A 25,256-nucleotide genomic window follows, 5' to 3' on the forward strand; every position below is an offset into this window, starting at 1 on the left:
TATTTTTTAATAATTTGTTAGAAATATTGTCAAATCCAATAGAGTTTTTACTTTTCAGGGATGTAATAACTCTTTCAATTTCTTGAACATTGAGTATTTTTACCTCCATGTGTTGTACTGAGCTAGGTACTCTGGCTTTCAAAAGATTGATGGCTTGGTTCTGGAGCCTTGTAAATCTATTTTTTCTGTTACTGTTAAAAATGTTTGATTAATGTGTTTGCAACTTTTTTTGGATTGCTAATAAAATGACCCTCACTTTTTATTTGGATATTTTCACTATAAACTGCATTTTTTGTTGATTCCTTCTTTACAAAATTCCAAATAGTTTTTACTTTATTGCTCGAGTAATCAATTTCTACCTTCAAGCACATGTTCTTTGATGCTTGTTTGGTCTTATTCAGAACTTTATAGAGTTTATAGTGCATACTCCTACTGGGATCATTTGAGCTCTTGCTGCTGCATACAGTTCTCTTCTTGTTTTACAAGAAATTTTGATGCCTTTAGTAATCAAATGCTTGTTTCCAGATATAACAGGTTTTCTCTCACTGAATTTTTTAATAAGGTTTCTTCAAAAAGACTTGTAACTTCATTGATAAGTATATTAAATTTGAGTTAACATCAATTGCAGCATACACATGAGACAAATCCACTAGCTGTAGTTGCTGATTAAAGCTTTCAATGGTGTGTTTGTTTACAATCATAAAGTTTTTACAAATGAAATTTTCTTACCTCTGTACATTGACTTGGTTTAGAGTGAGGAACAGACCTTCATGATCAGAGATATCATTTATCATATTTTTCATAATTAAATTATTGTAAATATCCTTATCTACAAATACATTATCTATTAATGTGCTAGAACTGGCTCTTACTCTAGTTGAAGTGTCCACCACTGGTACTAAGTTGCAACAGTACATCAGGTGTACAAAGTCCGTTTTGTTTCTATTTTCAGTTAAAAAGTCCTCAGTGAAGTCACCCATAACAATGGTTGATTTAGTTTGCTTACACAGGTGGGACAGACGTTCTTATAAGGGGGTTGTTTTGTATTGTTGCCCCAGATGATGATTACACAAATATTTTGTCAGGATTTGTAAGTGGTGGGTCCTTGAGGTACGGCAATAAGCGAACACGAGAAGTAGGTTTAAACAGTTTTATTAACAAAGGCAGATTATAAAACACGCATGCTAAGGGCACCCATGATCACTGTGTCTAATGTACTAACACCGGGTAATTACTGTCGTATTAAAAGGCTCCATGGTGATCTAAGAAAAGATATATATTCGCGCTCAATGCCGCGCTAGTTAATACTGCATGCTGCAGACAGCGGCCAGTTGTGTACTCCCTGTCGCAGTGTGGCTGGACGCGCATCTACTGACCAAGCAGATTGTCAGCATTCCAGGGAGGTTGGCTGGCGAGCATGTGTTAATGTAAAGTACGGCTGCGCACAGACTGTAGACCCTTACATCACTTTTCCCAGAGAAAAAGAGCAACCATAGGTGGCTCAAAACGACCTCCTGGGCGTTATGACTCTATTTCACCATTTGTGGTATCAGAAGGCGTTGCAACATGTATTTCATCTGCAGACACAGCAACGTTCTGTACAGAGAAGCGTGCCTTCACGATGACAATTTCATATATGACAAATGCTGTTCACAAAAAACAAATTAATAAAAGCAATAAGAACACAATACTGACAATCAAGTATCCATTAACATTACTGGAGGAATCGAAGGACTTCATTCTATTTCCTGCTTCAATGAAATTTAACTCATTATTGGAAGAGATTACATTTTCATGGATGTCTTTAATGAAATTATTGTCTTCAGAAAAACTTGATAAGGAATGCTTTCCGTATGTTAATATATATGAATCATTGTAATAAACAGATAACATTCTAGTTAATGGCAAATGTCCAGTTGCATGAAGTGTAGTTGGCAATATATTAGGCATATAAAATAGTTCACATGATAAATCACAATGTGTGGCATTCAAGACTGACCCACTATTGTTCAATTCCAGTGTAAAGGGTAGCTCAAGTGTATCACAGTTTTTACATGTAAATGTGACATCAAGGGTGGAGTTAAATGACAAAATTATACCTTCAGAACATCGTTTAAGAAATGGATGATAAAGACATGTTAAAATTCTAGGGCAATCATCTCTTGGAGATGATCCATAAGCAATTCTTTTTCACAGCTGTACACTCTACTGCCTAAGAACACTGCCAATTCAGGGCAAATTAACTTATGACTGTGTTTACCCTTATGCAAATCATTTTCATTTAGGGACACAAAATATCTTCGATCCTTGCTGATCAGTAGATAATCATTCAATACATACCTTACGTGAATACCTGCCTATCTCCATTTCACAGGGTAAGTACAAATCTTATACATTTCAAAATTATGCTTTGATCTAGCAAAGGGTATAGAAACAATAACAGTTAATTCATCTTCAATCATTAAGGAGTAGAGTTAACAGTGTAAATCATAGTATATGTTGCATCTAGCTTTCGTTCAATTGATAGCAGGATCTGTAAAAACTGTCTGGATGTAGTAGTACACTGCTCAAACAATCATTTGAACTACTTTCCAAGGCTGTTCTTAAGTTAAGGGCATCAATTCCAGCTTTTGATAAACTATTAGTAATCCTTAACAAAAGAGTGTTTAAATCTAAGTGTGCACTCACAGAATTTAATCCTTGGAATAGTTATTGGATATTTGCGTTCGTTTCATTACCAAATACGTGGAAATGTGAGATAAATTGCTTTACAATTTGTTCAATGAAAACTGTGTGGTTAATAATGGTTCTTTGCATATTCTTTAATACGATAATTTCATTCGAGAGGTTAGTTGAATCTATACTGGACTGTTGTTCAAGAGCTAATATTTTGCCTTTAACTTCCAGTAGATCTCGACTAGTTAAAGTACCAAATACAGTACGAAGGACACTCCCTCCAAAATCAAACCGGGCACATTTAAGCCTAATTAAAGTTTTGTGTGGTAAAAGCTTTAAAAAACCGTAAATCTCTTGTTCATAATTAGCAAATGTAGACTCTACCTGCATTTTGGCTGTGATTCAGTTATTATACCAAGATGTACCTATTTCCAAAATTGTATCATTACTCTTAACAGAATGAATTAGGTCAATTTGCTTCTTAAAGACTTGAACTGTTGCTGGATTTCACTCAGCTTGTACTTGAGAACAAGTTTGTATTAGTTGTTGAAACTACCATGTCTGATCGTGGTTCAAACAAAACTCCTGTACTCTGTGGTACTATTACTACAGCATTAGTAGAATACGCTATCATAGCAAGCGTTAGAATAAAAAGAACATGGTTAATTAGTTCTAAATACTACAGTTAACAATGAACATAAAATAAATGAGTTTCTTGTGGTAACCTGTGGAATAAAAGGTTTAGTCCCACGTGTGCACTTGTGCAATAGCTTCAATACTAAATTTTCACAACACATTCACATAAGCACATTGCTGAAATAAAGACATTAATTGCACTCTCACATACTACACACGTTTACATGGGTTGTGGGGGTGTCTGGAACAGGATCGCTCGGAACGTGGTGATGCCTCGGCCTTGGAGTCTGGACTGCGACCTTGCGATTCCCGCTTCCTGGGTTTGAGACAGCACGTCTGCCTCTCGGTCGATCCTCGTCGTCTTGCGATACTACAGAAAACCAAACCAGAAATGGCTTTACACAAATGACATGAACGACAATCGAACGAAAGTGCAGCTGGAGCTTAAGAGTGACTGGCGACAACACCTCCAAGATAGGATATGGTCCTTTCCAAAACTTCTTAAACTTTTTGACTTGACTCTTCTTTAACACCACGTTGCTGAGATACACAAGATCTCCAACTCGATGCTGTGGCACTGCTGCTTGGCGGTCGTGTTGTCTTGCTTGCTGAAGAAATGATTGATGATTCTGCTGTTTCACTCCCCTCCATGCTTCCTTTAGCTTGCATGCTAGATCCCTTACATGTTCATTGCTGATTCCGGCAGTCGATGGCGCAAAGTCAAAGGGTGAATGCATTTTTCTTCCGTAGACGATCTCATATGGACTTAGGCCAGTTGAGCTGTGCATTTTGACATTGTAACAACTTACCAAGTACGGTAAACAGACATCCCATTTGTCGTGTTTGCTGCTCACATAATGGCTAACTGTTTTAATAATTGTTCTGTGGACTCGCTCGACTCTTCCATTTCCTCCAGAGTGTGCTGGTGTAGTCCTTAACTGAGTTATTTGCATGAACTTACAAGTCTGTTTAAGTAATTCACTCATAAAATTCGATCCTTGATCACTAATTATACTTAATGGTAATCGAAACTTAAAAATCCATTCTTTTGCAAAAAATTTAGCTATAGTCTCAGCACTCTGATCAGATATTGGTATTATGAGACGGTATCTAGAGAAATGATCTAACATTGTCAATACGTATTTGTTTCCACCTTTAGTCTTAGGCAATGGTCCTACGACATCTAGTCCTACTCGTTCAAATGGTTCACTTGTTTCTGGCAGTTCTTGCAATGGTGCTCTACTTTTTCTACATTATTCCGTCTGTTACAGGAATCACATTGCGAAACAAAACTCGAAAACGTCAGCTTTGCGGCACAGCCACCAAAACATTTGAGCTATTTTAATGTTTGTTGCTTCCTTACCGCAATGTCCTGATAATATAGAATCATGTTGCTCTCTCATGATTTGCTCTTTCACGGTTTCTGGAATAACTAGGCGGTTTCCTGTACTAGTGATTTTGTACAATAATCCATCTATTTCGACAAAACATTGATCATTTTTCCATAATTTGCCTTATGGATCTTTTTCCTGAGCTGCCTTTAACTCTTCTTCTCGACTTATTGTAACACAAACATTGACTTTTCGAGTCATTGCATCAGCATTCACATGTTGTTTACCAGGTCGGTGAATAACCTTAAATTGGTACTCACTCATTCTTAATGCCCATCTTGTTAATCTGGAATTTGGATACTTTAAGCTCAATACCCATTTAAGTGCAGCATGATCTGTAATAACTGTAATTTCTCTTCCGTTAAGAAACATCTGTTATGTGTTATACCAAAAACCAAAGCACAAAGCTCCTTCTCAGTAGTAGTATAATTACATTCTGCTTTGTTTAATTGTCTGGAAGCAAATGAGATTGGATGTTCATGACCATCAACTTCTTGAGACAAGGTTGCACCTATGGGAAAATTGTATGCATCTGTTGAAAGATTAAAAGGTTTACTGAAATCCGGATTGGCTTACACTGGGGTTGTGGTTAGAGCAGTTTTAAGTTCTTCCATTGCCTTTTTGCGTTCTGTTGACCAATTAAATGCGGCTCCTTTCTTCAGTAGCTGTGTCATTGGATGTGCTATATTCGCATAACTGGCTATAAATCGTCTGTAGAAATTTGACAATCCCAAGAATGATTGTAGTTCTTTCAAATTCTGTGGTTCAGGAAAATTCTTTACATCTTCAATTAATTTTGGATCAGGTCGAATACCTTCACTGGTTTTAATGTGATCAAGATAGGTACCTTTACTTTGTGCAAAATGACATTTATCTAGCGATAAAGACAGGTTTGCACTTCTTATACACTCAAAAACAGCTTGTAGTCTCTCAGTGTGCTGGTTCATGTTTTCACCAAAAATTATTACATCACAAAGGTAAACAAGTGCTTGTGTTGGGGTGAGCCGTCATAAAACTCAATCCATAGGCGCTGAAATATAGCTGGAGCCTTACGAAGTCCAAATGGCATACGAAGATACTTGTATACTCCTGTTGCTGTTACAAATGAAGTTTTTGCTTGATCATCTGGATGCACTGTCAACTGGTGATAACCATTTGTTAAATCACGTACTGAAAAAATTCGACATCTTCCCAAGTAATCCAAAGTTTCCACTAAATTTGGTAAGGGGTAAATGACGGGTGTGGTCACAGCATTCAAAGATTGGTAATCAACACAAAAACGGAACTGTGGTTCTCCAGAAATTGATTTCTTCTATACAATTACAACTGGCGAACACCACGGTGGGTCTACAGAATCTCTTGGTTTTATAATTACGGTTTCTAATTGTTCTTTAACCATTCCTTCTACCAACTCTCTTTGACTGAATGGTATTCGGTAAGGTTTCTGTGTGATTGGGGCTGCATTCCTTGTACGAATACGATGCTGAACTAAATGAGTGACAGGTAAATTTGCACGTTCTCGGAATAAATCTGCATACTCCAACAAAACAGGCGCTAAAATCTTATGTTCATCAGCTGTCAAATGTTCTATCTTTTTCCAAATCTTGCGCTTCAGTTCATTATTAACTTCGTCTCCTCGTTGTAATTTTGCGGTACAGTTACACAAATCTGTGTTTATAACTGCAGCATTTGTTACCGCATCTGGAATCTGTATTACGTCACTTTTACTTATGCTCGACACTTCAGCAACTTTTGTTCCACATGACAAAACAACATCCTCATTGCTCATATTCGCTATTGTAACCGGGACTTTTGCGACATTCTGTCACACCATTGTAGCGATATCTACACTTCTAGCAACATAAAAACGCATTGTATCCCATAACTCACTTTTCTCGGATCGCTCAATTAATAACAAATTTCCTTCCCTGCATCGGGGGCTGATCAATTTGAACATCGAATCGGACGGTTTGAACTGATGCATCGTTTGGGCTGTCCATTCCCATCACGTCAGTATTGCTGCTCCTTTGAGTACGATCTGAAGAACGATTTCCTACGTTGTAGTTACTATGGCCTAGTCTGATCTTTCCTTCTGCGACAAATATCTTTGCCTCGTTAGCGGACAAGAAATCAAATCCAAGTACACTGTCGTAACGAGTTTCGTTATTTGAAACTACTTGTACCCTTGCTGTGTACTTATCTTTATCTTTATCTTCACCTTCATCTTGGCCTTGGCCAAGAATTAATTCTACGTCAACTTCTCCATAGTTACGTAGCTTTCCTCCGTTAAACCCTCGCACTTTTAATAGTGGAGGTTTCAATTTATCCCGTTTATCTGTGCAACATCACATTAATGAGGTCTGTGCTCCCGTGTCAATAAGTAGTTTGATGTTTCTCCCACGATATACAGCACCTATCACGAAGTCATTTTCGGTCTGATTTTCGCTGGAACTAACAGAATGGAGTGGTGGCCCGAACATCCCCATACCCGTTTAAAGGTCTGGCAGATTGTCTGTTGTTCGCATTACCTTACGCTTGTGACCTAGCTTTTTGCATCTGTAGCATTGTACTGTTGTGTTGAAAACTCTGCGTTCTTCTTTCTGAATCTCATTCGGTCGTCTTAGTGCTTCAACGAAACCAACAGCTGATTCTACTGCTTTCTGAAACGTTTTACATAGCGCCAATCTAACAGCTTTGCTTACTTCCTCTCAGTGCAACCCATGAATGAATGTGTCCAAGGCTCTTTGGTCGACTTCGAACAGCTGAATGCGATTTTCATTTTCATCTTCTACTAACTCGTACGTTTGAGCGTTGATGTTTCGAATTCTGTCGGCAATCTGCTCGATAGATTCATCTCGTCGCATTCACAAACTGTGAAGCTGCTCTCTGTAAAATCTGATCGCGTTTTTACGTTTAAATCTCTGAACAACAATCGTTCTAAACTCATTGTAATCTTATGTTTCCACGCAAGTAGACTCAACGCTAATGAAATCTTGTGCTGCTCCCTGAATTCTTAATTTGGCAACCACTAGCTTACCGGAATCTGTCCATGATCCTAACAGGGCGGCACCTTCACGTTTACCAAAATCCGCTTTCACATCATTTTCGGGTTTCGCGCTAAACACTGGTACTGATGGCAATAATGAAAAATTCTTTATTGCAACTGTACCTGTACTGCATGAACTATCATTTGACAAGTCTCTCCGAATGTTACACTCGCTTCTTTCTGCTTTTAACTGCCGAATGTCTTCTTGCAGTTCATTAATAACAGTTTGTAGATCGACACGTTACTCTGACTAGATTGCGACATTTCGTACAATTTAGCGCCATTGAGTCACTCAAATGTAAAATAAAAATCCATCACTGCCTTTCGTATTCTAGCCAAACTGGAGTAGACCAACCTGAATTCCAGCATCGGATGTCCCTACGTAGTCGGAAGATGTTCACGCTGCTGCTGCTCGAAGTTCACGTTGAACTGCACCTCTTCAGGACTGTAGATTTTCTATAATTATCCCCATGCTGACACTACGTCTATAAAGGGGTTGTTTTGTGTTGTTGCCCTGGATGATGATTACATGAATATTTTGTCAGGATTTGTAAGTGGTGGGTCCTTGAGGTACAGCAATACGCGAACACAAGAAGTAAGTTTAAACAGCTTTATTAACAAAGGCAGATTATAAAACACGCACGCTATGCACACCCATCATCACTGTGTCTGACATCCTAACACTGGCTAATTACTGTCGTATCCAAAGGCTCCATGGTGAGCTAGGAAAAGAGACTTATTCGCGCCCGGGGCCGCACCAGTTACTGCGCGCTAAAGATGGCGGCCACTCGCGTACTCCCCATCGCAGTGCGGCCGGACACACGTCTACTGACCAAGCAGATTGTCAGCATTCCAGAGAGGTCGGCTGGCGAGCGCATGTTAACATACCGTACAGATGCGCGCAATCTGTAGACCCTTACATTATTCTATTTGTCCCAGAAACTCATTTAGATTTCCAGCAGGTGCCCTGTAAATATACGGTACACTGTTGCACTGTCGCCGGCTTTGGTGGCCGTGCGGTTCTAGGCGCCGCAGTCCGGAACCGCGGGACTGCTACGGTCGCAGGTTCGAATCCTGCCTTGGGCATGGATGTGTGTGATGTCCTTAGGTTAGTTAGGTTTAAGTAGTTCTAAGTTCTAGGGGACTGATGACCTAAGATGTTAAGTCCCATAGTGCTCAGAGCCATTTGTTGCACTGTCTGCTGTTAACTCGATGCCACACACCTCAAAATGCTGTTCATCACAGTTTTTGCTTAAATCTAGAGATTTATGCACTACATTGTTTTTTACAAATATTGCACCTCCACATTTTCTCATAACAGATTTACGGTAACGTGCAGTTAAACTTAAGTTCTCAATTTGTAGCAAGTGGATGCCGCTCATAACATGATGTTCTGAGAAACACAGTATATCAGGCTCACTTTCACACTCGTCTTTTACGTTTATTAGCAACTTGACATAGTGTGGTGGTCAGTATGAATTAGCCTTAACGCTGACACGCTTTGTGGCAGATGGATGGCTGGACACTTGGTTGAATAATTTAAGGAGTCGGTTAATCGGAGGTTGGATAATCGAGGTTCTATTGTAGCATGATCAGAATATTCACAAATAACCACCAGCATCAATGAGAAATCAGTGACGCTGCACTCGCTACACCAGAGGACATCATATCGGATGTCCACAGAAGAGCACAAAATACAGCAAAGTTTTAGCTGAACTCTATAATCACCCTAAGTTCCAACTTTTCGACGAGGAATTCGCAAACAAAGTTGAAACAGGACTTGGAAGTGCCCTCAGGACACACACAACCCCAACAGAATCATAGGTGAAGTTGTTAGACCCCGTTGGAGAAGAGGAACTAGCGCAAATAAAAAAAAACCTCAGCCCTTGGTAAAGACAAAATAAGAAGAAATCTGCTAAATGCCACAGCTACAAACCCCCTACTACCAACATTTCGCTATGCCTTTAGTGCATCTATCAAATTAGCCTTAGTAATAATTCCACACAAACCTGACGAACCAGCCTACTAAATGGCACTGGCCAGTCTCACTACCACCAGACATGAAAAAGGTCTTTGCGGCAATCCTGAACAACTGTATACATAAGTTGATAAACACAGTAATATGTCTCCCTCCTGAACAAGAGGTTTCAGGAAATACCACTTTAGAATGGACCCTATCATTCACTTAGTCAGTAACACAACTGAAGTTCGTATTAGAAAGAACTGTGTTTCGGCTCTATTTCTAGACATCAAACGAGAATTGGATAAATTGTGGCCCTGTGGCCAAATCAATACGCCTGCAAAGGAAGGTTTCCTTGCCAACTTCGTGAAACTAATCAGATCAGTAATAAAGACAGGTCTGTAGAACTTTCAGTAAGGAGAAAACTGTCAGATAAGTTGAATCCAGCAGCAAGGATGGTGCAAGGAACAGTACTCTCAGCTACTCTTCATACCCTGCACTTGGCGGATATACTGCGACCTGAAAAATGGTGTGAAAGTTTCGCCCTCTACATAGATGACGTCTCCTACTGGTGTACAGCGTCATAGGCGAAGAATTCGAAAATAAGAGCAGGTACTTATTTCCCAAACATAGAACATTTGATAGCAAAATGATGCTATTCAAACATTTATTTATTTTATTTATTTTTTATCATCGCAATCTCACACAGAGCACAAGACAGAAGACCTAAATATAATATATCGCCAACAAAGAGTGCAACAAAAAAATGCCAAATACCTAGGAGCCACATTAGGGTTGACCCTTTCTTGGAAAAAACATACGGACGTGACCATCAGCAAGTCAAAACAGAGAATAAACTAAATCGAAGTGCTACGATCACAATTCGAAGATTCCATCTCAGAGCCTGGGATCCATGCATACATGTCGTTCTTACTGCCCTTCTGGAACAAGGTCTGTGTCTCTGGACAGCCTCAAAATTCCAGTATGACAGAGGTCAGCACTCAACTGCCAGAATTTACGGATAGCTGGAAAACTGCACCATACCACAGCAAATGACATAGTGTATGATGTAGCTAATACTAGACCTACAGTGGAAAATATGGTAACAGGTCCAGCAAAGAGGTCCAATGAAAGACTTAATCACCAACCCAGTCTACAAATCCAACATCACAAAATTCAATTCCCTATACGCTTCTGACTTCACAGTCTTCTTCATCAAAAAGGCATTTTCACAAAACAGATTAGAAGTAGGACTGTTGATGTTTCTAGAAATATCGGAAATTAGCTATATCGATATTTAAAAAGCACTCTGTACATCGTAATTTAGAATCGATATGTCTGCTACTGACAGAATATCGACATCGTGGCCAATAAAAGTATCGGCTGCACATTATAAATATTTTAAACTTGCATATTTAAGTATTTATTTATTATTTGATATTCTGTACATCAATAGGATATTCTTTACATCAACAAGGTAACAGCTCGCTTATCCCCTTTAGAGCAACGATTGAAAGGAAAACGATGTACCTTCACGCTTGGCGATAACCACTTTGCTAGCAATTCTAACTGTATGTAAGCAGCACAATAAATGTTGTCCGACCGGTCCGTCGTTCGGTTTCGTCACGTACTGAAACTGTACAGAACACTTCAGATCGACTTCCCTTCTTTTTCATTTCTGCAAATGCCAACGACTTAGCAATTGTAGTGTCAGAATTGTGTGGTGAAGATATGCGTTGCAGTTTCCGTTGGTAGCGCCAAGCGCCGATTACGTCAACACCCACAACAAAGGTCAGTCTCATCATTTAGATTTTTGTTCATTATTTTCAGCAACTGTTTCTCAAGAAAGACGATGTGCAAAAATAGCATACTAGTTGCGTTAAAAGTTGTTTTTTAACGCAACTGGTGTGCTATTTGTTCACATTGGAAATCTTGTTATTTCAATCACAGCGCCACCCCTCCCTCCCCCAGTGCAATCGGAACACTCAAAGAGAGAGACTGGTTATGATGACAGCTGAAAAAGTGGTGAGGCTCCTTCCCAAAGTGAAAGTAAGATCATGTTCTACTACAATTTCAAAAGAACAATTTCAAATATTTACCGATAATTGCGAAAAAATATAATACAAAATAAAAATATCGGCACCTGATATTGCCATTTCGTTATCGATATATCGGTGAATGAAATATCACATGTGCGCATCGATATTCTTCGAAGGAAACATCGATATATCGATACTGTATCAACGGCCGTAATTAGAAGATGACAGTGATGGGCTAAACTGCGATTTTCCGAAATCAGTGATTTCTGTGAAGGCTACTTTTCAGTATCTGTTATTCTTAATGGTGATTTGTCACAGATAAGGAATGCAGGTCTTGTATGTCTCCGCACTCTACCACCGCTGTTTCTGCTACGTACGCGATTTCTGTGACTCCTGCAATTTCTGCGACTTATCACCGTATGAAAAAGTTACACTTGTTCACACAGAAAATTGCATCTCAACAAAACTGTCAGTAGTAAGTGATGATGATGATGATGATGATAATGAAGTCCCATACCCCGTTAACAGAGAGTAGGAGACCCGCACTGCTGTACTAGGCAATGTCCAAGTGTAGGTGGTTTGCCATTGCCTTCCTCCGACCGTAATCGAACCCAGGACCCCGTGCTCGGCAAGCGAGTACGCTACCGCGAGACCACAAGCTGCGGACCAGTAGTAAGAATGTTTTACATTTGTTCTTGCGTTGGCTTTACTTTTGTATCAAAGAAGCAATCGTGAAAATATTAATAATGTAATTAATATGTAAGTAGCCATACAGTACCGTAATAGTTCGTGTTTCGAAAACGAATTCTAACGTATTGTTATGTTCACAGGTACTCGAACTACAGTTCAGTCACTTAGTAAATAATTCAAAATATCATTGTCAACAGATCTGGAGAAATTGCCACTGCGTCTTTGGACTGTCTTCCTCAGACGAGAGGTTAGTTTCTAAGTGTTTCGATGAACTTAATTACTGAAATGAGATCGTTGCTGCAAATGTAAAACATCCCCCATTGAGTGGGTTTCATTACAGTAAATATTAGTTATGCTATTCTGTCAATTGCGTTGCTTGTAATTAGTGACAGCAAAAATGTTTAATAATCCTTGTGATTTTGCAGACGCAGTTCCGACTCTGATTACTGGTTGTTGTACGTATCTATCCACATCAAGGCTTTTGAGAGAGAATCGTGGTGATTCAAGACAGCTCTTAGAGGATCTGCAGTTTAAAAGTGCCATAATTATGAAATAAGTGTGCAGAACGAGTGATTGAACTATGTTTAATTGAAGTTGTTATGCGATTTTAAAGGAATGATAAATGTTAAATACATGCGAGTGAATAATGAAAATCTCATTTTCTACATGTTAAGCCGTCCTAAAACGGTACATTTTCCGCCATTTAATTATTGGTAAAGGCTGGTTGGAGAGCGACACGCCGCCCCCACCCCTTTCCCCACAATCTTGGTGTGACACTGACCTGTAACATAGTCCCGAGGTCTAGAGTATGCATTTTGAGGCTGTTGATATGAAAGTGGGAAGTACAGATTTTCCAGTTAAATCAGGAATCGTTTAAGTGCAGTACTTGAATGTAACCCAGGAAAAACTTACTTCCTTGTGCCTCAGAAGATGGATTACTGTGTCTGCATATATAACGAAGCACGAACGTCGGTTATCAGATGGCGCTAGGCAAAGGATGTTAACTGCGCTTTTTACTTGCTACTTGTGACTTCTAATTGCTATTTGTCCCAGAAATCGCAGTTGGACTCGATAACGAAGCGCAGGAAAGGAGTGTAGTACGAACTTTGGCCAACAGATGGCACTCTAAACTGCGCTTTTTAGTTGCTACTTGAGACTTTTAGTTGCGACGTATAACAGAAATCGCATTTGGACTCGATAGCGAATCGCAGTGAAGCAGCGTAGCACGAACTATGGCCAACAGATGGCACTGTTAACTGCGCTTTTTTAGTTGCTACTTGAAACTTCTAGCGCGACTTGAAACTGAAATCACAGAAAGCAGTACGAAATTCGACCAACAGGTGGCTCACGGCGTTGGATGTGAAATGCTACTTGCGACTGCTAATCGTGACTGAAATCGGGAAAGTTGTTTCTGTGAATTCTCAGTACTGTAATTTCTAACAGATACGCGATTTCCTGCCCACCACTAGAAGATGAATTCAATGAAACCCAGTGCAAAACGTTCCTTCCTTCCAGTCCTAAGTACATGAGGATAATAGCAGCAAAACTAAGTTAAATGTCGAGATAGACAATCCGTAGTCATAGTCAGAATAGAGGCAAGCTACAAAACTAATGTATAATTAGCTCCAAGTAAAACGACAGGAAATATCGCAAGTGACGATCAGAAGCCACAGCTACGATAGAGTCAAATACCAACCCCACCAATTCCCTACGTGCAACGTTACTAACATTCAGTTAATCAGCAGTAACCATAAAATTACGACACTGAAAGAAACAAACTCAAACCAGCACTCAACAAACATATCATAAGAGCTAACAAAAAGAGTAATACAACCAAAATCAACCTCAGCTGAGGTTTTCATTGGTGGTTTCTGTTAACCCTTTAACTGCTCTCGACTTGGTAACGCGCGCGCCTTTGTACCTATCCCTGTGTGCTCTGAACGTGTCTACGCCCACCACCAGTCCTTCTACCTGGTACACTGAACGCGTCTACGAGCACACAGGGACAGGTACAAAGACGCGCGCGTTAACACATCTAGAGCAGTTAAAGGGTTAACTATAAAGTGAATACCAGGAAGTGGAATTCCTCCAGGCAGAGCTAAGAAACAGATAAAATGATTTGAACCAAAGGAAGCTTATTAAACTAGGCAGGATCCCCAACTGAAAAATGAATGGTGCCCAAACAGAACAAACACCAGAATCCCAGACTGATAAGAACATGGTGCCCTAAACATTGTCATGTAATTTGCAATCAGGAATGTGGGCCGTCAGATGGCTGTGTGATTTTGAGTGATGCCAAAAGCGTAAAGATCACGTGTTTATAGAACTGGTAAAAGTAAACTTTCTCGTGAATTTCAATATTTGGAAAGCCTCTTTCGTTTTGATCTAATGTCATTTGTGCGCAGCCTGTCGTGTTATGAACCTATATGGCAAGTGGAGTACAAATTTACCACTTTTAGGCGCGCAATAAACAGTACTACGAAATTTAAAACAGTGATCTTTGAATTTATCGACATTCTGTCCTTTCTCCTTGTAGTGTAGAGAGTATGACTTTGTAATTTGAGTCCACGTGAGCTGAAACGTGGACAAGAGAATGTCAGTTACGAGTACATTACATTCCATTAATATTTGTTCTATTGATAATTAATATGACATTTTGTAATGATGTGGAACGTGTCAGTTTAACGTAAGTTTCGTTTACACAATACAATTAATTTTTTTTTACTACTTCATATCTAAAAATCCATTTATTGAGTAGGAGTTGGCGTTCAGATATTCTTTTAATTTATTTTTAAATGTTGGTTGGCTATCTGTCAGACTTTTACTGCTATTTGACAAATGACCGAAGGTTTTTGTGGCAGCATAATTCACCCGTTTCTGTGCCATAGTCAGATTTAACCCAGAGTATTGCAGATCACTCTTTCTTCTAGCGTTGTAGCTTCGCTGTTATTTTTGAACTAGGGTGTGTTATTAATAACAAATTTCAAAAGTGAATATATGTATTCTGAAGGAACTATGAATATCTCAAGTTCCTTAAATAAATGTCTGCAAAGTGATCTTGGGTGGGCTCCAGCTGTCATTCTGATTACATGCTTTTGTACAGTGACAACTTTTCTCTTAATAATGAATTACCCCAATATATGATGCCATATGAAATCAGTGAATGAAAATAGGTTTAGTGGGCTAATTTACTGATAAGTTTATCATCAAAATTTGCAATAACGCTAGTAGTATAAATAGTTGAACCTAATCATTTCAGCAGATCATCAATGTGTTTCTTCCAATTCAATTTCGCATCAATGCACACACCCAGAAGTATCAAGTTTTTGATTATTCTGGGTACTCAACCAAATAATCTACAAGCTCTTGAAAACTGTAAGTGAAAAGCAGAGACAATATCTACATCTACTTATATACTCCGCTAGCCACCAAGCGGTGTGTGGCGGGGGGCACATTTCGCGCCAAAGTCATATTCCGCCCCCCTCTGCTCCACTCGCGGATCGCGCGAGGGGAAAACGACTGTCTGAACGCCTCAGTACGAGCTCTTATTTCCCTTATCTTTGAATGATGATCATTACGCGATTTGAAAGTTGGTGGTAATAATATATGCTCTACATCCTCGGTGAAGATTGGATTTCGGAATTTAGTGAGCAGCCCCTTCCGGTTAGCGCGTCGTCTACCTGCAAGTGTGTCCCACTTCAAACTTCCTATGATATTTGTAACGCTCTCGCGATGGCTAAATGTACCAGTCACGAATCTTGCCTCTCTTCTTTGGACCCAACTGGTGAGGGTCCCATACAGACGAACAAGACTGGACGAACTAACGTATTGTAAGCTATTTCCTTTGTTGAAGGACTGCATTGCTTCAGGATTCTACCAATAAACCGCAATCTAGAGTTCGCCTTACACGTTACTTGTGTAATCTGATCATTCCATTTGAGATCATTTCTAATAGTCACACCCAGATACTTGACTGATGTTACCGCTTCCAAAGACTGATCATTTATTTTGTACTCATACATTAATGGGGATTTTCGCCTTGTTATACGCAGTAGGTTACACTTACTAATATTGAGAGATAACTGCCAGTCATTACACCACGCATTTATTTTCTTCAAATCCTCATTGATTTGCTCACAACTTTCGTGTGATACTACTTTCCTGTAGACTACAGCATCATCGGCAGTCTAAATCCGCTGGCAATACCATCAACCAGATCGTTTATGTAAATCGTAAAAAGCAGAGGACCTATTACGCTGCCCTCGGGCACACCCGAAGTTACTCTTGTTTCTGTTGAAGTAACTCCGTTCAAGACGACATACTGTTCCCTGTCAGTTAGACAACTTTCTATCCAACCGCATATGTCACTGGACAGACCGTAAGTGCGCACATTTTGTAGCAAGCAACAGTTCGGAACTGAGTCGAACGCCTTTCGAAAGTCGAGAAATATGGCATCAACCTGGGAGACGGTATCTAAAGCCTGTTGTATATCATGCACAAAGAGGGCTAGCTGTGTCTCGCATGACCACTGTTTTCTAAAACTGTGCTGGTTTCTGCAGATGAGCTTCTGAGAGTCTAGAAAGGTCATTATGTCTCAACACAAAATATGTTCCATGATTCTACAAAAAATCGATGTCAGTGAAATTGGCCGGTAATTATGTGCATCCGATTTTCTACCCTTTTTATAGATTGCTATGACCTGGGCCTTCTTCCAGTCCCATGGAACTTTCCACCGTTCCAATGATCTCTGATAGATGACGGATACGGTGGTGCTATATTTGTAGCATAGTCAACATAAAATCTTACAGGGATACCGTGTGGGCCAGATGTCTTTCTGGCGTCTAAGGATCTTAACTGTTTTACAATCCCAGATAAACTAAACACTATGTCAGCCATCCTTTCGTTTGTTCGATAATTGAACAGGAGAATGGTGCTGCAGTCCTCTATCGTAAACGAGTTTTTGAAAGCTAGGTTTAGAATTTCAGCCTTCTGTTTACCATCATCAGTTACATTACCCATGCCGGCCGAGGTGGCCGTGCGGTTAAAGGCGCTGCAGTCTGGAACTGCAAGACCGCTACGGTCGCAGGTTCGAATCCTGCCTCGGGCATGGATGTTTGTGATGTCCTTAGGTTAGTTAGGTTTAACTAGTTCTAAGTTCTAGGGGACTAATGACCTCAGCAATTGAGTCCCATAGTGCTCAGAGCCATTTGAACATTACCCATACTGTCAGCAAGAGAAGGAATGGAATTATTTGTAGTGTTCATAGATTTTACGTACGACCAAAATTTTTTGGTTCAAAATGGCTCTGAGCACTATGGGACTTAACATCTATGGTCATCAGTCCCCTAGCACTTATAACTACTTAAACCTAACTAACCTAAGGACAGCACACAACACCCAGTCATCACGAGGCAGAGAAAATCCCTGACCCCGCCGGGAATCGAACCCGGGAACCCGGGCGTGGGAAGCGAGAACGCTACCGCACGACCACGAGCTGCGGACAAAATTTTTTGGGGTTATTTTTGGAATCTGAAGATAAAATATTGCTTTCAAATTCGTTAAAAGAGTCTCTCATTGTCCTTCTGACAGCTGCTTTCATTTCGCATAATATAAGGTAGCTCACACCTGCCATCCCAGAATAATCGATTCATTATTCCCATAATAGAAAAGTTCACATACTTTCTTGCCACATAGGCCTACGAGTATAACAGTTTTTACAATGGCTGTACAATCTAATTTCTGCCCTCTCCGAATACGTTTCTCTTAGCAGGTTATTCTAAATACCCCTTCCTCTCTTTTCAGCTACCATAGCACACATATCACTTACTGACCAACTTCCAATGTTCTTATACAATATTGCATATTGTATGATACTGCAGTACACAGGCATTGCGATGTCATATTTATCTGCTGACACCAGGCAAGCGACTTTAAAGTAAAATGTCTCCCCTATACAGGAATATACACAATGGATGCATGAGTACAGTTTGCATATGCATGATTGACGACTTATTGAAGTTTGTTTCTGGCAGTGAGTTATGCTCGAATAGCCAAATGGTAAGGCGACCGCTCATGAGAAGTGGGAAATTCGGGTTCGACTCCCAGTCTGGTACAAGTTTTCATAGTCATCATTCCATTATACAGCTGATGGTTATCCATACTCCCAACTGCCAACAAGCTTCACATGTTCAGTGTCATTGTCTCCTTCAAATAACTCAGTGAACATTTCTCTCGCCACTGTTTCATCCTTTCTCTTCTAAAGCTTACTCACCACCCCATATGTTTCTTCTTCCCTCATATAAAGTGAATACGATTAGTGTATTATCACATGTAACCTCCAGTCCATTACAGTATAATCCCTTTTATCTTTCAACATCTAGTCACAACATATGTTTTTTACAAGTGCTGTCAACTAATCCCTTCAACAGAAATAATCAACACATTCCTTGCTCCAACATACCTATCTGAACAACTTCAACTTCATCACACACAACTCCACTTAACAACGAACCAAATGGTATTACTGATAAAACACAAATTTCATCTCTATCTGATGAGGCTACTGCTACGTTGTGTTCAAAGACATCTTTCATTAATCTACTTTCCCCCCACACATTAGCATTGTAACTATTGCATAGTATTTCACTAGAATTCTCCATACACTCCATTTCCACCAAGTTAGGATTCAGCTCTGTCTCCCTTCTGGACACATGATTTTCAACCTGAATCACATCCACAACATCTCCCCCCCAAATCGAATAGCATGTTTGGCACCATAATCTAAATTGTTTCTGGTGGCCTTATGAAAGTATCTTTTTTATTTAAAGAGTTATTGTTTGTTGTGCTTTACTTAATAATTAGCAATAAGAATACGGGCGAGTTGGACAAAACCAGGTACCATAACTTAAAATTGTTATAAAAACATATCTATTAGCAATAAATCCACAAACCATAGTATTTTAGGTTTCTGACTTATTTGTTATCAACATAATATTATGTTTTGCTTTAAAATTAACACAAAATTTTTTACAATTGTTTTGTTCAGCAGGTGCAAAAACCCGGTTTTACCCCAGGGTTGGGTAAAATCGGCTACCCATTTAAATCAATCCAAAACAATGTATACTATGTAAAACTTTTATTGAAAACATTTTAACTCAATACAAACATCGAAACTGTTAATAAATGTAATAGTTTAGAATCCCACAAGTTCCTTTACTAAATATTTTGGGCTAAAATACTTAAAAATCAATGTTATTAGGCCAATTTTAAGTTATAAGGTATATTGTCGGTTTATAATATTATAAAATAAACATAATTGGCATATTTAAAAAAATTTTAATTTAATTATTAATTTTGAAGAACTGAACAAATTTTGCAAACAAAACTTAGCCCTAATCAACTAAGAACACAAGTCCCAAACAAATGTGTCATCCTCTTCTTCAGCACTGGAGCACACCGCATGTGCCCAACCATGACAGGAAATGCACTTATTTCGAACGAGACTGTGCATACAACTCGTTGCAAAATATGCAAGCCTCCTTAGGGTTGTCTTCGTGTGAAGAGCTAGAACTCTCATCAAACATCTTCTTTGATTTTTTCACCAGGCTACATGTGGTTGAGATTGATTGCTTCTCCACAGATTTTATCATTTTGGAACATTTGCCTTTCTGGAATTTTGTTTTAGGTCTACTAATTTTTTCTTCTCACTCTTGTTTCTTTTTTACTTCTTCTTGCAACTCATATTTAGCCGGCCGCTGTGCCCACGCGGTTCGAGGCACTTCAGTCCGGAACCGCGCTGCTGCTACGGTCGCTGGTTCGAATCCTGCCTCGGACATGGATGTGTGTGATGTCCTTAAGTTAGTTAGGTTTAAGTACACTACTGGCCATTAAAATTGCTACACCGCGAAGATGGCGTGCTACAGACGCGAAATTTAACCAACAGGAAGAAGATGCTGTGATACGCAAATGATTAGCTTTTCAGAGCATTCACACAAGGTTGGCGCCGGTGGCGACACCTACAACGTGCTGACATGAGCAAAGTTTCCAATCGATTTCTCATACACAAACACCAGTTGACCGGCGTTGCCTGGTGAAACGTTGTTGTGATGCCTCGTGTAAGGAAGAGAAATGCGTACCATTACGTTTCCGACTTTGATAAAGGTCGCATTGTAGCCCATCGTGATTGCGGTTTATGGTATCGCGACATTGCTGCTCACGTTGGTCGAGATCCAATGACTGTTAACAGAATATGGAATCGGTGGGTTCAGGAGGGTAATACGGAAAGCAGTTTTGGATCCCAACGGCCTCGTATTCACTAGCAGTCGAGATGACAGGCATCTTATCCACATGGCTGTAACTGATCGTGCAGCCACGTCCCGATCCCTGAGTCAACAGATGGGGACGTTTGCAAGACAACAACCATCTGCATGATCAGTTCGACGACGTTTGCAGCAGCATGGACTATCAGATCGGAGTCCTTGGCTGCGGTTACGCTTGACGCTGCATCACAGACAGGAGCGCCTGCGATGGTGTACTCAACGACGAACCTGGTGCACGAATGGCAAAACATCATTTTTTCAGATGAATCCAGGTTCTGTTTACAGCATCATGATGGTCGCATCCGTGTTTGGTGACATCGCGGTGAACGCGCATTGGGAGTGTGTATTCGTCATCGCCCTGCTAGTGAACCCGGCGTTATGGTATGGGGAGCCATTGGTTACACGTCTGGATCACCTCTTGTTCGCAATGACGGCACTTTGAACAGTGGACGGTACATTTCAGATGTGTTACGACCCGTGGCTCTACCCTTCATCCGATCCCTCCAAAACCCTACATTTCAGCAGGATAATGCACCACCGCATGTTGCAGTTCCTGTACAGGCCTTTCTGGATACATAAAATGTTCGACTTCTGCCCTGTCCAGCACATTCTCCAGATTTCTCACCATTTGAAAACGTCTGGTCAATGGTGGCCAAGCAACTGGCTCGTCACAATACGCCAGTCAGTACTCTTGATGAACTGTGGTATCGTGTTGAAGGTGCATCGGCAGCTGTACCTGTACACGTCACCCAAGCTCTGTTTGACTCAATACCCAGGCGTATCAAGGCCGTTATTATGGCCAGAGGTGGTTGTTCTGGGTACTGATTTCCCATGATCTATGCACCCAAATTGAGTGAAAATGTAATTACATGTCAGTTCTAGTATAATATTCTAGTATAATATATTTGTCCAATGAATACCCGTTTATCTTTTCCATTTCTTCTTGGTGTAGCAATTTTAATGGCCAGTAGTGTAATTCTAAGTCTATAGGACTAAATGGTTCAAATGGCTCTGAGCACTATGGGACCTACCATCTGAGGTCATCAGTCCCCTAGACTTAGAACTACTTAAACCTAACTAACCTAAGGACATTACACACATCCATGCCCAAGGCAGGATTCGAACCTGCGACCGTAGCATCTATGGGACTGATGACCTCAGATGTTAAGTCCCATAGTGCTTACAGCCATTTTTTGCAACTCATTTTCGTATGGTGACGAAGTGAGTATCGCTGTTTTACCTTTTTTTCGTACTCTTTCATTGGTCTGTTGGTTCTCGCCTCCCAATGTACCTTTGGAGGAGGCATTAACAGCTTAGGAGAGATGTATGGAAACTATAACACTCCTGAAGGTCCTGCAACTTGTATATCCTTTGGGTTTTGCTGAGGAATTTCTAGTTGGCCACCATCAGCTTCTACTACCGTGAGCTGTTCAGTGGGTGCTTCTCCTGAACTCTTTCTGCTTGTAGGGATTGATATGCTTCTGGCGTTTCTACCTGAGTTTCTCCAGCTTCTACAGAGGTTTGCAAAAGTTGGTGAGGCACATCTTGAAGAGGCGCAGGCAGGTCAGTGGTATCTGCCGGTGCAAACAGATGATCTGGGAAAACATGTCTGTTAAAGGGCTGAATACCAGTCTTTTAAAAGCATTTCTGAGCGGTTTGCATTACAGCTACACGTGTAAAAGCACCTTTGAATAGATTTCCTGTTTGGTAAATAGCTACCGGTCTACCAAGGTTTGAAATCATCGACTGTCTGACCTCTTGCTCGTAGTATGTGCTAAGGGGGCCATGAAAGAAACACCGAGGGGTTGAAGACGGCGGGTTGTGTGGCGGGTGATTGGGGGGGGGGAGGGGGGAAGCACAAAAGAATTACGTTATGTTGCCTTGCTAATTCAATTAAATCGATACTCTTAGCATGAGAGCTGTGACCATCCAATATTAGAAGAACAGGTTTTTCTTTTCACGGATTTGCAAAATCTACAAACCGCTGAAACCATATCACAAACAAATCTTTGTTTATCCAGCCACTCTCATGGTAAGCTGCGAACGCTCCTGGTGGTGGGTCGTCAATCGGTAGAGGGTTTTCCCATTTTCTGGGAAATACAGTCATCGGTGGCATGAAGTTTCTGGACACAGTCATGCATATCTCAGCTGTGACTAAAACACCACGCTTAGCCGATGAGATGGAACCAACTTGCTTTTTACCCTTTAGGGCGAAAACTTTGATGTCACTAGGTTATGTGTTGCTGTAAGCATATGAAAAGAACGTCAAAATATGCAGTGAAATATACTTAATCAAGATATGCACTCACCTCTATCTTTAGACAATGTTATACTGCTTCAAACCCATTAAAGAAACAGAACAAAATTGAAAAAATTTACAGTTTAAAACTTTAAAAATTCATAGAAATAAGAAAACGTGCTTCTCTGCTGCTGTTGTTTTCTCCAAAAGCACGAAATGGCTGCCGCTAGTAGTTACAGTGTCCAACAGCTAGGTAGAAGCATCCATCACAAAATTTGTGAGGTACCCGGTTTGACCCACCTACCCAGTTTTGTCTGACTCTCCCCTACTTACCGTTTCTCACAGATACTAATGTAGTTTTGTTGATGACCATGGCTCTTCAAACAATGTAAGCTTAAGGGTCCTCATGTACTAGGTTAGTTAGTTAATGAAGCAATGGAAAGGTTACTTTAGAGCCAGTGTAGTTAGGTTTGTATTCCGTTTAGTTGCATCAAACCGAGTTTAAGAAATAACTACTTACTGTGTTACTGATTCTAATGCAAGTCGGTTAATGCACAAGCATAGAGACCCTGTACTAAGCAGTGAAGTTATAGATTATGGCCATTAGCAAATCCCCTGATTTAAATTCAGGATCATTTCAAGCTTTTCCCTGTTCAGTATTGCTACTAGTTTCATGTATGTCGATAATTGGTTTTATAAAATGATACATCTAGTTCATTTAAGGTATGTGTTGTTGAGAAACATATGTTACTGTTTACTATCTCATTGGCCATCTGTTTGCTAGTAGCACATTTATCTGCAAGGTTACGTATCTGTGTTGTAGTACGAACAAATAAAAGGAAAGGGTTTAGTGTGCGTTTCAAGGAAGGTTAGGCTAGACTTAGCACTGCCTTTTGCTTTATCATTTTGCTTGACACAAGAATGCATAATTAGGCTGGCGACTGGTTTTAATATGTAATGTTACAACTTGCTTTTGTGCTGGGAGAAGGTCTGTTCTTGACCCATACGTTTAATGTTGTTTATATTCTGTTGGAGTGCTTCAGAAACGATTCCCAGTTTGATAGTTCTGTTTCCGTTAGGTTACCTCATGGTCACAACTTCCAGAAAAATTCCTTGCAGAGCATCGATATGCCATTTTAAGGTGGTCGGTGGTTACATTTGGCGCCACGTGACAGGACATACGTTGTATTCGACTTTTTTCTTTATTGTGATTTCATTCCCCTGCCCCATATAGGCAGGGGAGGCTGTCAGCGGCACAATCCGCCGCTCTTCAGCCGAGTGACATGAGAGCTAATACAAGAAGATGTTACATAGAAAGGCGATAAAAAAGGGGGACATAAAACAGAGTAAGGGGAGATATTGGAAGTAAAAATACACTGACATGGAGACGTTCATGGGGGGACAATTGAAAAAGTCGACACAAAGTTAAAAGACACAGCTGGCGATTCTTAGAACATAAAAATTCACTGAAGTCACGCGCACAGGTTAAAAGTTGGCCACAGTATTAAAAACAGTCCAGAACAACACACTTTAAACCCACTTGGAGCATACACGTTGAAGAATAAAACTGCCAGGTGGGACCTGCCGAGGAAGAGGCCTGAGAGGAAGAAAAAGGAGGGGAGAGCAAGGTGCAGGAGGGGAGGGGCAGGATGAAAAGAGTAGGGGCGTCAGTGGGTGCACCAAGAAGCAGGAGACTGGTGGGGCGGCAGATGAAGAGGGAAGACAAGGCAGGAGGGAGTGCAGAGACACTGAAGGGGATCACAGGAGAGGGAGGGGGTATAAGAGGGGAAAGCCACAGGGGAAGGGAGGGGGAGGAGAGGGAGCCCTGAGGAGGAGGCAGGAGGAAGGTGAGGTTAGAGTTGGTAGGAAGGGTAGATGTCAGGGCGAAGCTCATCATCTGGGAGGGGTAGATGCTGGAAGTTGGGTTGGGAAAGGAGATGGGGGAGGGGGCGTGTGGAGATGGAGAGAAGGTAGGACAAAACAGTAAAGGTGCGGCAATGGGCTCAAGGTGGAGAGGAAGGGAGACACCAGAGGGTGAGGGGGATCGAGGTGGCGGACAATATATAGGGTGTGGATGTGTTCAAGGAAAAGAGAAGGTGGGGGAAGGGGATGAGGTCATGAATTTGCGTGTGGGGGACAGAACGTGGATGCGAAAGGCGACGCAGAGTGCATGGCGTTCAAGGATTCGGAGGGCTTTATAGAACCTGGAAATCAAAGCAGCGCTGGCATAAGAAAGAGTGGGATGGATCAAGGATTTGTAG

This window comes from Schistocerca serialis, chromosome 8 (genome assembly GCF_023864345.2).
Source record: "Schistocerca serialis cubense isolate TAMUIC-IGC-003099 chromosome 8, iqSchSeri2.2, whole genome shotgun sequence".
Lineage (NCBI taxonomy): Eukaryota > Metazoa > Arthropoda > Insecta > Orthoptera > Acrididae > Schistocerca > Schistocerca serialis.